At 42.7% G+C, this 12,844-nt stretch overlaps 1 long non-coding RNA gene across 2 annotated transcripts in view; it reads right to left on the reverse strand.

Moving 5' to 3' along the window:
• Positions 1-12,740, reverse strand: part of LOC136322818 (uncharacterized) — a 30,790-nt gene extending 18,050 nt beyond the window's left edge. Inside the window, exons 1-3 of one of the 2 annotated variants that reach the window (XR_010728865.1) lie at positions 12,631-12,740; positions 12,127-12,214; positions 6,919-7,029 (exon numbers count right to left, since the gene is read on the reverse strand). This is a non-coding gene — a long non-coding RNA (uncharacterized lncRNA). Of the gene's footprint in view, positions 1-6,918; positions 7,030-12,126; positions 12,215-12,630 lie in introns of those variants that run through there. The other variant, XR_010728864.1, reaches the window with a different exon arrangement.
• Positions 12,741-12,844: the final 104 nt, after the last annotated feature.

The raw sequence follows: 12,844 nt of genomic DNA on the forward strand, positions 1-12,844 counted from the left end.
AATAAACCGCCAGACCAGGCGGTGGCGCAGTGGATAGAGCGTCGGACTGGGATGTGGAAGGACCCAGGTTCGAGATCCTGGGTTTGCCAGCTTAAGCACGGGCTCATCTGGCTTGAGCAAAAAGCTCACTAGGATGGACCCAAGGTCACTGGCTCAAGCGGGGGTTACTCAGTCTGCTGAAGGCCCACGGTCATGGCACATATGAGAAAGCAATCAATGAACAACTACAGTGTCGCAACGAAAAACTGATGATTGATGCTTCTCATCTCTGTTCCTGTCTGTCTGTCCCTATCTATCCCTCTATCTGACTCTCTCTCTGTCCCTGTAAAAAAAAAAAAAAAGAAAGAAAAAAAGAAAGAAAGAAAGAAACAATAAACCAATACAGTAAGGTCACAGGATACAAAATTAATATACAGAAATCTATTGCTTTCTTATATGCCAACAACCTCAGAAAAAGAACTAAACCTCCCCCCCAAAAAAAACCCTTTTACAGTTGCAATGAAAAAAAAAAATACCTAGGAATAAATATAACAAAGATTGTAAAGGACCTATATACTAAAAACCACAAGCATTATTAAAGGAAATTGAAAAAGACACAATGAAATGGAAAAATATTCATTCCTTGTTAGTGGATAGGAAGAATAAATATAGTTAAAATGGCCATATTACCCAAAGCAATATACAATTTAATGCAATTCCCGTCAAAATTCCAATGTCATTTTTTAAAGAAATGGAACAAAAAAATCATCAGTTTTATATGGAACCACATAAAACCTCGAATAACCAAAGTAATCCTAAGGAAAAAAATGAAGCTGGAGGCATTACAATATCTGACTTCAACTATACTACACAGCCATGATAATCAAAACAGCATGGTATGGAAATGCTGAGGTCGCCGGTTCGAAACCCTGGGCTTGCCTGGTCAAGACACATATAGGAGTTGATGCTTCCAGCTCCTCCCCCCTTCTCTCTCTCTGTCTCTCTCCCCCTCTCTGTCTCTCTCTCCTCTCTAAAAATGAATAAATAAAGAAAAGGAAAAAAAAACACCTAAAACAGCATGGTACTGGCAGAAAAATAGGCAAACAAACCAATGGAATAGAATAGAGAGCTCAGAAATAAAACCACATATATATGGTCAAATCATCTTTGATAAAGGAGCAAAAAACACAAAATGGAGAAAAGAAAGCCTCTTCAATAAACGGTGCTGGGAAAATTGGAAAGCCACATGCAAAAGAATGAAACTTGACTACACTTTATCTACTTGCACAAAAATTAATTCAAAATAGATCAAAGACCTAAATATAAGATCTGAAACAATAAATTACATAGAAGAAAACATTGGTACTAAACTCATGGACCTTGGCCATAAAGAACATTTTATGAATTTGATCCCAAAGGAAAGGGAAATAAAGGCAAAGATAAATGAATGGGACCACACCAAACTAAGAAGCTTCTGCACAGCAAAAGAAACTATCAACAAAATAAATAGACAGCCAACTAAATGGGAGATGATATTTTCAAACAACAGCTCAGATAAGGGGCTAACATACAAAATATATAAAGAATTCACAAAACTCAGCAATAAACAACCAAACAAACAATCCAATAACAAAATGGGAAAAGGACATGAACAGACACTTCTCCCAAGAAGAAATATAAATGGCCAACAGATATATGAAAAATGCTCATCTTCACTAGCTATTTGAGAAATGCAAATAAAAACTGCAATGAGATACCACCTCATTCCTGTTAAATTAGCTATTATCAACAAGACAGGTAATAACAAGTGCTGGAGAGGCTGTGGAGAAAAAGGAACCCTCATTCAATGTTGGTGGAAATGTAAATTAGTATAACCATTATGGAAGAAAGTATGGTGGTTCCTCAAAAAATTAAGAATACAATTACCGGCCCTGGCTGGTTGGCTCAGCTGTAGAGCGTCAGCCTGGCGTGCGGGGGACCCGGGTTCAATTCCCGGCCAGGGTACATAGGAGAAGCGCCCATTTGCTTCTCTACCCCCCCTCCTTCTTCTCTGTCTCTCTCTTCCCTTCCCGCAGCAGAGGCTCCATTGGAGCAGGGATAGCCCGGGCGCTGGGGATGGCTCCTTGGCCTCTGCCCCGGGCGCTAGAGTGGCTCTGGTCGGACGCCCCGGAGGGGCAGAGCATCGCCTCCTGGTGGGCAGAGCGTCGCCCCTGGTGGGCGTGCCGGGTCGGGCGCATGCGGGAGTCTGTCTGTCTCTCCCCGTTTCCAGCTTCAGAAAAATACAAAAAAAAAAAAAAAGGAATACAATTACCATATGACCCAGCAATCCCTCTACTAGGTATAAACCCCCAAAACTTGAAAACATGGGTATGTAAAGACATGTGTACCCCCATTTTCATCACAGCATTGTTCATGGGGGCCAAGACATGGAAGCAGCCAAAATGTCCTTCAATAGAGGATTGGATAAAGAAGATGTGATATTTATATATATTTATAATGGAATACTACTCAGCAATAAGAAATGATGACATAGTACCATTTACAACATTGATAGACCTTAATAACATTATACTGAGTGAAATAAGTAAATCAGAAAAAGCTAAGAACTGTATGATTCCATACATAGGTGGGACACAAAATTGAGACTAATGGACATAGATAAAAGTGCAGTGGTTACCAGAGAAAGGGAAGGCTGGAGAGAGAGGGGGTTGAGGGAAAGTGGAGGGGCTTAAAGAGGCAAAATATAGGGTGACAGAAGATGATTTGACTTTGGGTGATGGGTATACAGCATAATCGATTGTCCAAATGATGTGGATATGTTATCTCTAAATCTATGTACTCCAGTTGACAAATGTTACCCTGATAAATTTAATTGTCTAAATAAAAATAAATAAATAGCCCTAACCCTAACCAAAACAAGTAACACTATCCCTAACCCTAACCCTAATCTGAAACCTAAATGTAACCCGAATCTGAACCCTAACACTAACCCTAACCTGAAACAAACCCTAACCGTAACGCTAAAATCTAACCCTACCCCAAACCCTAACCCTAACCTCTAACCCTAACCCTAACCCTAATCCAAACACTAAACCTAATGGAACCCATAACCCTAACCCTAGCACGAATACTAATATTAACACCTAACCCTATCCCTAACCCAACTCTAACCCTAACTCCTAACCCTAACCCTAACCTTAACCCCTAAAACTACTATAACCCTAACCATAACCCTAATGCCTAACCCTAACCCTAACTCTAACCCCTAACCCTAACCATAACCCTAACACCTAACCCAAACGCTAACTCTAGCAAAACCCTAACCCTAAACCAACCCTAACCCTAACCCTAACCCTCACAATAACCCTAAACCCAAATCCTAACCCTAACCCTAACCATAACCATAACCCCTAAACCTAACCCAAACCCAAACCTAACCCCTAACCCTAATGCTAACCCTAATGCTAACCCAGATATTAACCCTAACACTAAATTCTAACCCTAACCCTAATCCTAACACTAAATCTAAACCTAACCCCTAAGCCTAACCCTAACCCTAACCTTAACCCCTAATACTACCCCTAACCCAATCTTAACCCTAAACCTAACCCTAACCCTAAACCCTAACCCCTTACACTAACACTAACCCTAACCCTAACACTAACCCTAATCCAAAACCTTAACCTTAATCCGAACAGTAACCCTAAAACCTAACCCTATCCTTAACCCTAACCCTAACCCCAACCCTAGCCCTAACCCTAAAATCTAACTCTAACCCTAACCCTTACCCTAACTCTAAACCTAAAACAAAAACAAACAAAATACCAAAAACAAACAACTAAGGAGACTAAGGAGCTGCAACGAAAAATGCTTCTCATCTCTCTCCCTTCCTGCCTGTCTGTCCCTGTCTTTCCCTCTGTCTGTCAAAAACAAAACAAAACAAAACAAAAAAATAGTGTGTGATAGTTGAAAATTTTCAGAATATTTAAGGAAATGTCCAAATATTCAATTTTAAGATGTTTGTGTACATAGATCCATACCCTTTACCCCCAGAGCTTCAGTAAAACCTGTCACTTATAAATGTCTCCCATGAAAAGTTTTAAGGGAAAATAAAGAATTTCATGTCTAGGTTTGAAAAAAATCTAGCAGGGAGGTTGGTTGGGATGGAGGGGTATGGGGACAGGGCGTGGTAGGGAGAAGGAACTCAGGACAGATATAGCCCTTCCTAGAGGTCAAGTCACCAGGAGGAGCTCTCTGGCACACACCAAACCCTGCCTTCACCCCCAACACACATACATACAAGAACTGGGGCCCCCTTCCTCCTTAATCAACTTCAGGTTCATTTTCCTCCTCAAATTACTTACCATAGATGTGAAGTAGAGCCCCAAGTTTCTGTATACCTCTTTTTTTCTTCCTTTACAAACTCTAAACCTTGCCCACAGATACATGCTATCCATGTATATCAATAGTTTTCAAATCTATAGCTTTAGTTCAGACTGTCTTTTCATCTGCAGACCCATATATCCAATAACCTGCTCATTTTTTTCCCCCTGAATATTTCTCTGGTAACTCAAACTCATTATGTAAAAAGTTAAAACTGTTACCAGATGGAGACCAGGTCTGAGTGGGTCTGCCTCAGGCTGGCTGGTGGTATGTAAGGTACTAGAAAGATTTCACAACATAAGACCGGGTGATTTTGAAAGTCTAGTTATTAAACCTGGGGGCAGTGAAACAAAAAAGGGTTTAGGATAGAAGAAGCAACGAGAGAGAGCATATGTAGGGTTGCTTTGGTTCTCTAGAAATGTTATTGAAAAGATACAAGCTAAGGTGGAGGTGCTGTTGGCTCACTAAAAGGACAGAGAGAAGGGACCTTGCATACAGGTTCAGGGATTTTGCTGCCCATTGTCTTCTAGTTACAAGACCTATGCCCCGCCCTCAGAGTTTAAAAAATAGTATGAGCCTCCGAGAAGGGTATGGGAGCTCTCCAAGGAGATTGCAGCCCCATCCTCTGAGGGTTTTTATCTGTCTTCTGCAGGTAGGAATCTTAGAAGAGGTTTCCGGACAGGGTCTCAGTAGAATCTTCATCAACTTTCCAGGTGAGTTCCTTAATACGTTGATGTACCAAAATGAATGCATAGAGGGACTGGGGTCATTTTCTGGTCAGTTTTACCTTCAAAGAATGTTACTAAAGAAGAACTGAGGCCCTGGCCGGTTGGCTCAGTGGTAGAGCGTCGGCCTGGCGTGCAGAAGTCCCGGGTTCAATTCCCAGCCAGGGCACACAGGAGAAGCGCCCATCTGCTTCTCCACCACTCCCTCTCCTTCCTCTCTGTCTCTCTCTTCCCCTCCCGCAGCGAGGCTCCATTGGAGCAAAGATGGCCCGGGCGCTGGGGATGGCTCCTTGGCCTCTGCCCCAGGCACTAGAGTGGCTCTGGTCACAACAGAGCGATGCCCCAGAGGGGCAAAGCATCGCCCCCTGGTGAGCAGAGCGTCCCCCCTGGTGGGCGTGCCGGGTGGATCCTGGTCGGGCGCATGCGGGAGTCTGTCTGACTGTCTCTTCCGGTTTCCAGCTTCAGAAAAAAAAAAAAAAAAAAAAAAAAAGAACTGGCCCTGGTTGGGTAGCTCAGTTGCTTAGTTTGTAGGTTTAGCTTGCCAGCTACAAATTTTGGGATGTCAGCTTCCATAATCCTGTGAGCCAATCCTGCTTATAATAAAATCTCTCGTCTGATCTGCAGTGGCACAGTGGATAAAGCATCAGCCTGGAATGCTGAGGTCACAGTTCAAAACCCTGAGCTTGACCAGTCAAGGCACATATGAGAAGTATCTGCTATGAGTTGATGCTTCCCACTACCCACACCTTGCACCTTTCTTTCTTTCTCTCAAATAAATAAATAAATAAATAAATAAATTTTTTAAAAAAATAAAGAAAAAGAAAAATATTTCTCTCTTTGTACCTATATATATCCCCAAACTCTAACTAATATAATATCTAATTTCCCAAATGTTCATTGAACATGCTTTTTACCATCCTGCTTATTCCTCTTTTAATTAAAGAAATCTTTGACATGAGTTCATTTTATATTCTTATAACAATCTTGCTTTTTAACATTTTTGAAATTGTACTTTGACAGTGTTTTCAATAAAAGGTGCTGGAACAGGGCCTGACCTGTGGCGGCGCAGTGGATAAAGCGTCAACCTGGAACACTGAGGTCACCAGTTCAAAACCCTAGTCAAGGCACATATGGGAGTTGATGCTTCCTGTTCCTCTCCCCTTTCTCACTCTCTTGCTCTCTTTCACTCTCTCTCTCCTCTCTAAAATGAATTTAAAAAAAATTTTTTTTTAAAGGTGCTGGAACAGTTGAGTAACTATATTGGGGGGGGATGAATATTGACTCCTTCCTCACACCATACACAAAATATATTCCAGATGGTTACTGAAAGATAAAATAGTAAAGCTTATAGACAATAGCATGAGGATACACTTATTATCTTGATGTAGGCAAAAACGTTTTTTGTGACAAAGACAGAGAGAGACAGAGAGGGACAGATAGGGACAGACAGACAGGAAGGGAGAGAGATGAGAGGCATCAATTCTTTGTTGCAGCACTTTAGTTGTTCATTGATTGCTTTCTCATATGTGCCTTGATTGGGGGGCTACAGCAGATCGAGTGACCCCTTGCTCAAGCCAGTGACCATGGGCTCAAGCTGGTGAACCTTGCTCAAACCAGATGAGCCCGCACTCAAGCCGGAGACCTCAGGGTTTCGAGTCTGGGGTTCTCCGCGTCCCAGTCCGATGCTCTATTCACTGTGCCACTGCCGGGTCAGGCAGCAAAAACTTCTTTTTTAAAAATATTTTTGTTGATTGATTTTACAGAGTAGGTAGGGAGCAAGAAGTATCAAGTCATAGTTGCTTCACTCTATTTGTTTATTACTTGCCTGTTGCTTGTAGTATGTGCCTTCACCAGGCAAGCTCAGTGTTTGGAACTGGTGACCGCAGTATTCCAGGTTGATGCTCTACCCACTGTGCCACTACAGGCCAGGTGGCCAAAATTTCTTAAACAGAGCATAAAATACATTAATCATTAACTGAAACTGAATAAAGGAAACCTCATTTAAAATGGAGTGCACGGCCAGGGCACACAGGAGAAGCGCCCATCTGCTTCTCCACCCCTCCCCCTTTCCTTCCTCTCTCTCTCTTCCCCTCCCGCAGCCAAGGCTCCATTGGAGCAAAGTTGGCCCTGGCACTGGGGATGGCTCTATGGCCTCTGCCTCAGGCGCTAGAATGGCTCTGGTTGCAACAGAGCAACGCCCCAGATGAGCAGAGCATCGCCCCCTGGTGGGCGTGCCTGGTGGACCCTGGTCAGGTGCATGCAGGAGTCTGTCTGACTGCCTCCCAATTTCCAACTTCAGAAAAATACAAATAAAAAAAATTTTTTTTTTAAAGTTCTTTAAAATGGAGTGCAGGGGCTAGAAGGTAGATCTCTTGCATACTACCACTTGATGTCAATTATACACCCCAGAAGGAAGAGAGCCAATGAAAAGCCATTACCACCCTGAACTCTGCCTTTATCCACTGGACTTTCTTTCAAAGCACCTCCTCCCAACTTCCTTCTTTTCCTCTATAAAGTCATGTTCCTCTCCTTTGTTTGCTTGGACTTACCTATATATTTTGCTATAGCATGCTTTATCTAAATTACAATTCTCTGCTATTCCTGAATAAACCTATTTTTTGCTGGTAAAAACAATTGGATGGCCCTGGCCAGTTGACTTAGTGGTAGAGCGTCAGCAGGGCATGTGGAAGTCCTGGGTTCAATTCCTGGTAAGGGCACACAGGAGAAGCGTCCATCTGCTTCTCCATTCATCTCCCTCCTCTTTCTCTCTCTCTTCCCTTCCCACAACCATGGCTCAAATGGTTCGAGCAAGTTGGCCCCAGGCACTGAGAATGGCTCAATGGCCTCACCTCAGGCACTAAAATAGCTTAGTTGTTGAGCAATGGAGCAGCAGCCCCAGGTGGGCAGAGCATCACCCTGTAGGGAGCTTGCCAGATGGATCCCCATATGCATGTGGGAGTCTGTCTCTCTGCCTTCCTGCCTCTCAATACAAAAAACAAAACAAGCCTGACCAGGCAGTGGCACAGTGGATAGAGTGTCCGACTGGGATGCAGAGGACCCAGATTCGAGATCCCAAGGTAGCCAACTTGAGCGTGGGCTCATCTGGTTTGAGCAAAAGCTCACCAGCTTCAACCCAAGGTCGCTGGCTTGAGCAAGGGGTTACTCAGTCTGCTGAAGACCCACGGTCAAGGCACACATGAGAAAGCAATCAATGAACAACTAAGGTGTTGCAATGTACAACGAAAAACTAATGATTGATGCTTCTCATCTCTCCGTTCCTGTCTGTCCCTGTCTATCCCTCTCTCTGACTCTCTCTCTGTCTCTGTAAAGAAAGAAAGAAAGAAAGAAAGAAAGAAAGAAAGAAAGAAAGAAAGAAAGAAAGAAAGAAAGAAAGAAAGAACCAACAACAAAAAAAACTGGATTTTTATTTTTTAAGGACATTACAAAAAGAAATTGGATTATATTAAAGTTAAGAACTTTTGTTTACTGAAAGACACCATTAAGAGAATAAAAGGGCAAGCTACACAGGGGGAAAAGTATTTACATTAGATTTCTTTTTAAAAAATATTTTATAAGACTTTATTCATTTTAGAGAGGAGAGAGAGAGAAGGGGAGACAAGCAGGAAGCATCAACTCCCATATGTGCCTTGACCAGGCAAGCCCAGGGTTTCAAACCAGGGACCTCAGCATTCCAGGCGGATGCTCTATACACTGCACCACCACAGGTCTTGCTACGTTGGATTTCTTTAACAAAAGAATCATAACCAGAATATACAAAGAACTACAGATAGCAAAAAGCCAGATAACTATATGAAAAGATGGGACAATGACTTCATCAGGCAGGCAGGTCACAAAAGAAGGTAACCAATAGATATATAAAAAAGTACCTGGGGCCCTGGCCAGTTGGCTCAGTGGTAGGGTGTCAGCCCAGCTTGTGGATGTCCCTGGTTCGATTCCCAGTCAGGGCACACAGGAGAGGCGCCCATCTGCTTCTCCACACCTCCTCCTTTCACTTCTCTCTCTCTCTCTCTTCACCTCCTACAGCCAAGATTGATTGGAGCAAGCTGGCCCCAGGGCACTGAGAATGGCTCCATGGTCTCCACCTCAAGTGCTAAGAAAGACTCCGTGCTGAGTAATGGAGCAACACCTTATCACCCCTAGGGGGCTTGCTGGGAGGATCCTGGTCAGGGCACATGTGGGAGTCTGTCTCTGCCACCCCACTTCTCACCGAAAATAAATAAATAAATAAATAAATAAATAAATAAATAAATAAATAAATGTACCTGGACTTTCCTAGCTATCAGGAAAATGCAAATTAAAGCCACAATGAGATATCACTACCTATATACAAGAACAGCTGAAATTAAAAAGGGTGACAACATCAAGTGTTGCCAAGGAAGTGGAGAAACTAGATCTCTCATATATTGTTGTGGGAACGGGAACTGCTACAATCCCTTTGGAAAATATACTGGGAACATGTATCTACTAAGGCTGAACAAATACATGTCCCATGACTCAGCAATTCTGCTGCTAAGTATCTACCCAATAGAAATACATGTACATCAGTCACTAAATTTATTTTTTAAATGCAAAGAAAAGAGCCTGACCAGGCGGTGGCACAGTGGATAGAGCATCAGACTGAAACACAGAGCACCCAGGTTGGAAACCCTGAGGTCGCTGACTTGAACATGTTCATCCAGCTTGACAAGGGTCTCACCAGCTTGAGCGCAGGTCGCTGGCTTGAGCCCAAAAGTTGCTGGCTTGAAGCCCAAAGTTGCTGGCTTGAGCCCAAAGGTCACTGACTTAAAACCTAAGGTTGCTGGCTTGAGCCCAAGGTTGCTGGCTTGAGTAAGGGTTCACTTGATCTGCTGTAGCTCCCCCTACCTCAGTCAAGGCACATATGAGAAAGCAATCAATGAACAACTAAGGTGTTGCAACGAAAAATTAATGATTGATGCTCCTCATCTCTCCCCCTTCCTGTCTATCTGTCCCTATCTGTCCCTTTCTCTGTCTCTCTCTCTGTCTCTGTCACACACACAAAAATAATGCAAAGGAAAGATAACCAGTTCAGGATAGTGGTTAGTTCTGGGGAGAGAAAGTAAAGAAAGAGGGAGAGAAGGGAATGAGATTAAGGAGTATATAAAAGTTTCAACTTAATCTGAAATACTGATTTCCTTAAAAGAGAATTTGAAGTAAATGTAAAACATTAAGATTTGATAAAGCTGTAGGAGAATAATGGGATGTTTGTTATAGTATTCTTTATAACTTTGTATGTGCTGAAAATTTTTCATGAAGAAAAAATTTAAATCTTATAGAAGAGTAAAGACTCAGAATGTTTAGGAGCCATTGATTTTTAAAAAAGATTATAATACAGATATACAGTATAATGGCAATATTGTGTATGTAAACATACCACATATACATATACAGAGATTGATATGATGGGATACTCTGGCACTTGATCTCTGTGGTATTCCATTCCAAAATGCATAACCACAGTTTAATCATGAGAAAAACACTAGACAAATACCAACTGAATTGCGTTCTACAAAATACCTGACCAATGCTCCACAAAACTATCAAAATCATTAAACACAAGGAAGTCTGAAAAACTGTTACAGCCAGAGGAGCTTAAGGAGACATGACAACTAAATGTAATACGTAACCCGAGATAGGATCCTGGAATAGAAAAAGGACATAAGATAAAAAAAAAATCTAAGGAAATATGAGCCTGACCAAGCAATGGTGCAGTGGATAGAGCATCAGACTGGGTTCAAAACATCCCAGGTTCAAAACCCCGAGGTCACCGGCTTCAGTGCGGGTTCAACTGGCTTGAGCGCGGGCTCGCTGGCTTGACCATGGGGTAGCTGGCTTGAGCGCGGGATCATAGATATGACCCTATGGTTGCTGGCTTGAAGCCCAAGGTCACTGGCTTGAGCAAGGGGTCACTCACTCTGCTGTAGCCCCCTGGCCAAGGCACATATGAGAAAGTAATCAATGAACAACTAAAGTGCAGCAATGAAGAACTGATGCTTCTCATCTTTCTCCCTTCCTGTCTGTCCGTCCCTATCTGTCCCTCTCTCTGACTCTTTGTCTATCTTTGTAAAAAAAAAAAAAAAAGAATAAAGTATAGGCTTTAGTTAATATATTAATATTGGTCCATTAATTGTAACAAATGAGCCATACTAATGTAAGATGTTAATAATAAGGGAAATTGGGCCTGACCTGTGGTAGTGTAGTGGATAAAGCACTGATCTGGAACACTGAGGTTGCTGGTTCAAAACCTGGGGCTTACCTGTTCCAGGCACATACAGGAGTTGATTCTTCCTGCTCCTGCCCTCCCTCCCCTCAAAAATGGATAAATAAAAAACCGTTTATTTTTTTTAATTTTTTTATTTTATTTATTCATTTTAGAGAGGAGAGAGAGGGGGAGAGAGAGAGAGAGAGACAGAGAGAGAGGAGAGAGACAGGGGGGAGGAGCTGGAAGCATCAACTCCCATATGTGCCTTGACCAGGCAAGCCCAGGGTTTCGAACTGGCGACCTCAGCATTTCCAGGTCGACGCTTTATCCACTGCGCCACCACAGGTCAGGCAAATAAAAAACCTTTTAAAAAAAAGTTTACATATATTATAAAAAGGAAAATTGCATATGGGGTATATGGAAACTGCACTATCTTCACAAATTTTCTACAATCTAAAAGTGTTTTAAAATTAAAAGTTTATTTCTAAAAAAATCAAGTAATTTACCCAAACTCATACATCTAGTAACTGCCCAATACCCAAAGTTCAAGACCAACCCAAATTACTTCAAATTTGGGTTTTTCCAATCCACTACACAATGCCCTTTCAACTTTATTCGCTTTGGGATTACATAGGTATTTGTATGACTATCTAAAACAAGTTTCTTAAGGACAGAGGAAAAAACAATTCCCGTATACACCATTAGTGTCCAGTAAACTATCATAAGTTAACTAACTACTCATCGAAAGTCACAGAGACCTAAAGTTTACAATCAGAGATTTGATCAGGTCCGACCTACCACAAAGCCATCGGTTCACTCAATTCCGCAAGAGTCCTTTGCTGCCATCTACCGGTAGCTAATACGCGTCGACCTCCTCTGCTTTTACCTCGGGAACCAGGGGAATTAGGGGAGTTGGGAGAGAAGATTCAAAGCTAATTAAATTACAGAACATATGTGTTTCCAAGTTCACTCAATAACTGTTCCAGGCAAAGGCTCTATTTTTCTTCAGAGATTTTTCTGCTATCTCCGTTTTAAAACATAGGCTTCTAAAATTCACAGACTTCCTCTCTGACTCACCTCCCCATCTCCGAGAACTCAGAATCTGCCGCACCATGTTGGCTGCAGAAACCCGTCAACCTCACAAACTTGAGACACCACCTCCCAGATTTCCCCATTTTCACCATCCCTGAGACTCCTTGCATACTACTTCGCAAACAACACAGACCTCCTCCATTAGGGCAAATGCGCTTGCTACCCCAGACTGCTCCACAAAGAGGTTCAAATTCCTCCTGCAGCTCATACCAACGCCAAAGCCTGGGGAGAGCCCAGGTCAGGTTCGGAGCTCTCAGGCTAGCGCTCTGGCTCTAGTTCTTGCTCGTACCCCCGCCAGGATCGGGTCAGCCTAGATCCACAGCCAGCAGTGTGAGGCCCCGCCCCTCTAGACCTGTCATCACAGAAGCCGCACGTGGCCGGGGTGGGACCTCAGGCGACCTGCAGCAATCACTTTGTCTCCCAG

This window comes from Saccopteryx bilineata, chromosome 2 (genome assembly GCF_036850765.1).
Source record: "Saccopteryx bilineata isolate mSacBil1 chromosome 2, mSacBil1_pri_phased_curated, whole genome shotgun sequence".
Lineage (NCBI taxonomy): Eukaryota > Metazoa > Chordata > Mammalia > Chiroptera > Emballonuridae > Saccopteryx > Saccopteryx bilineata.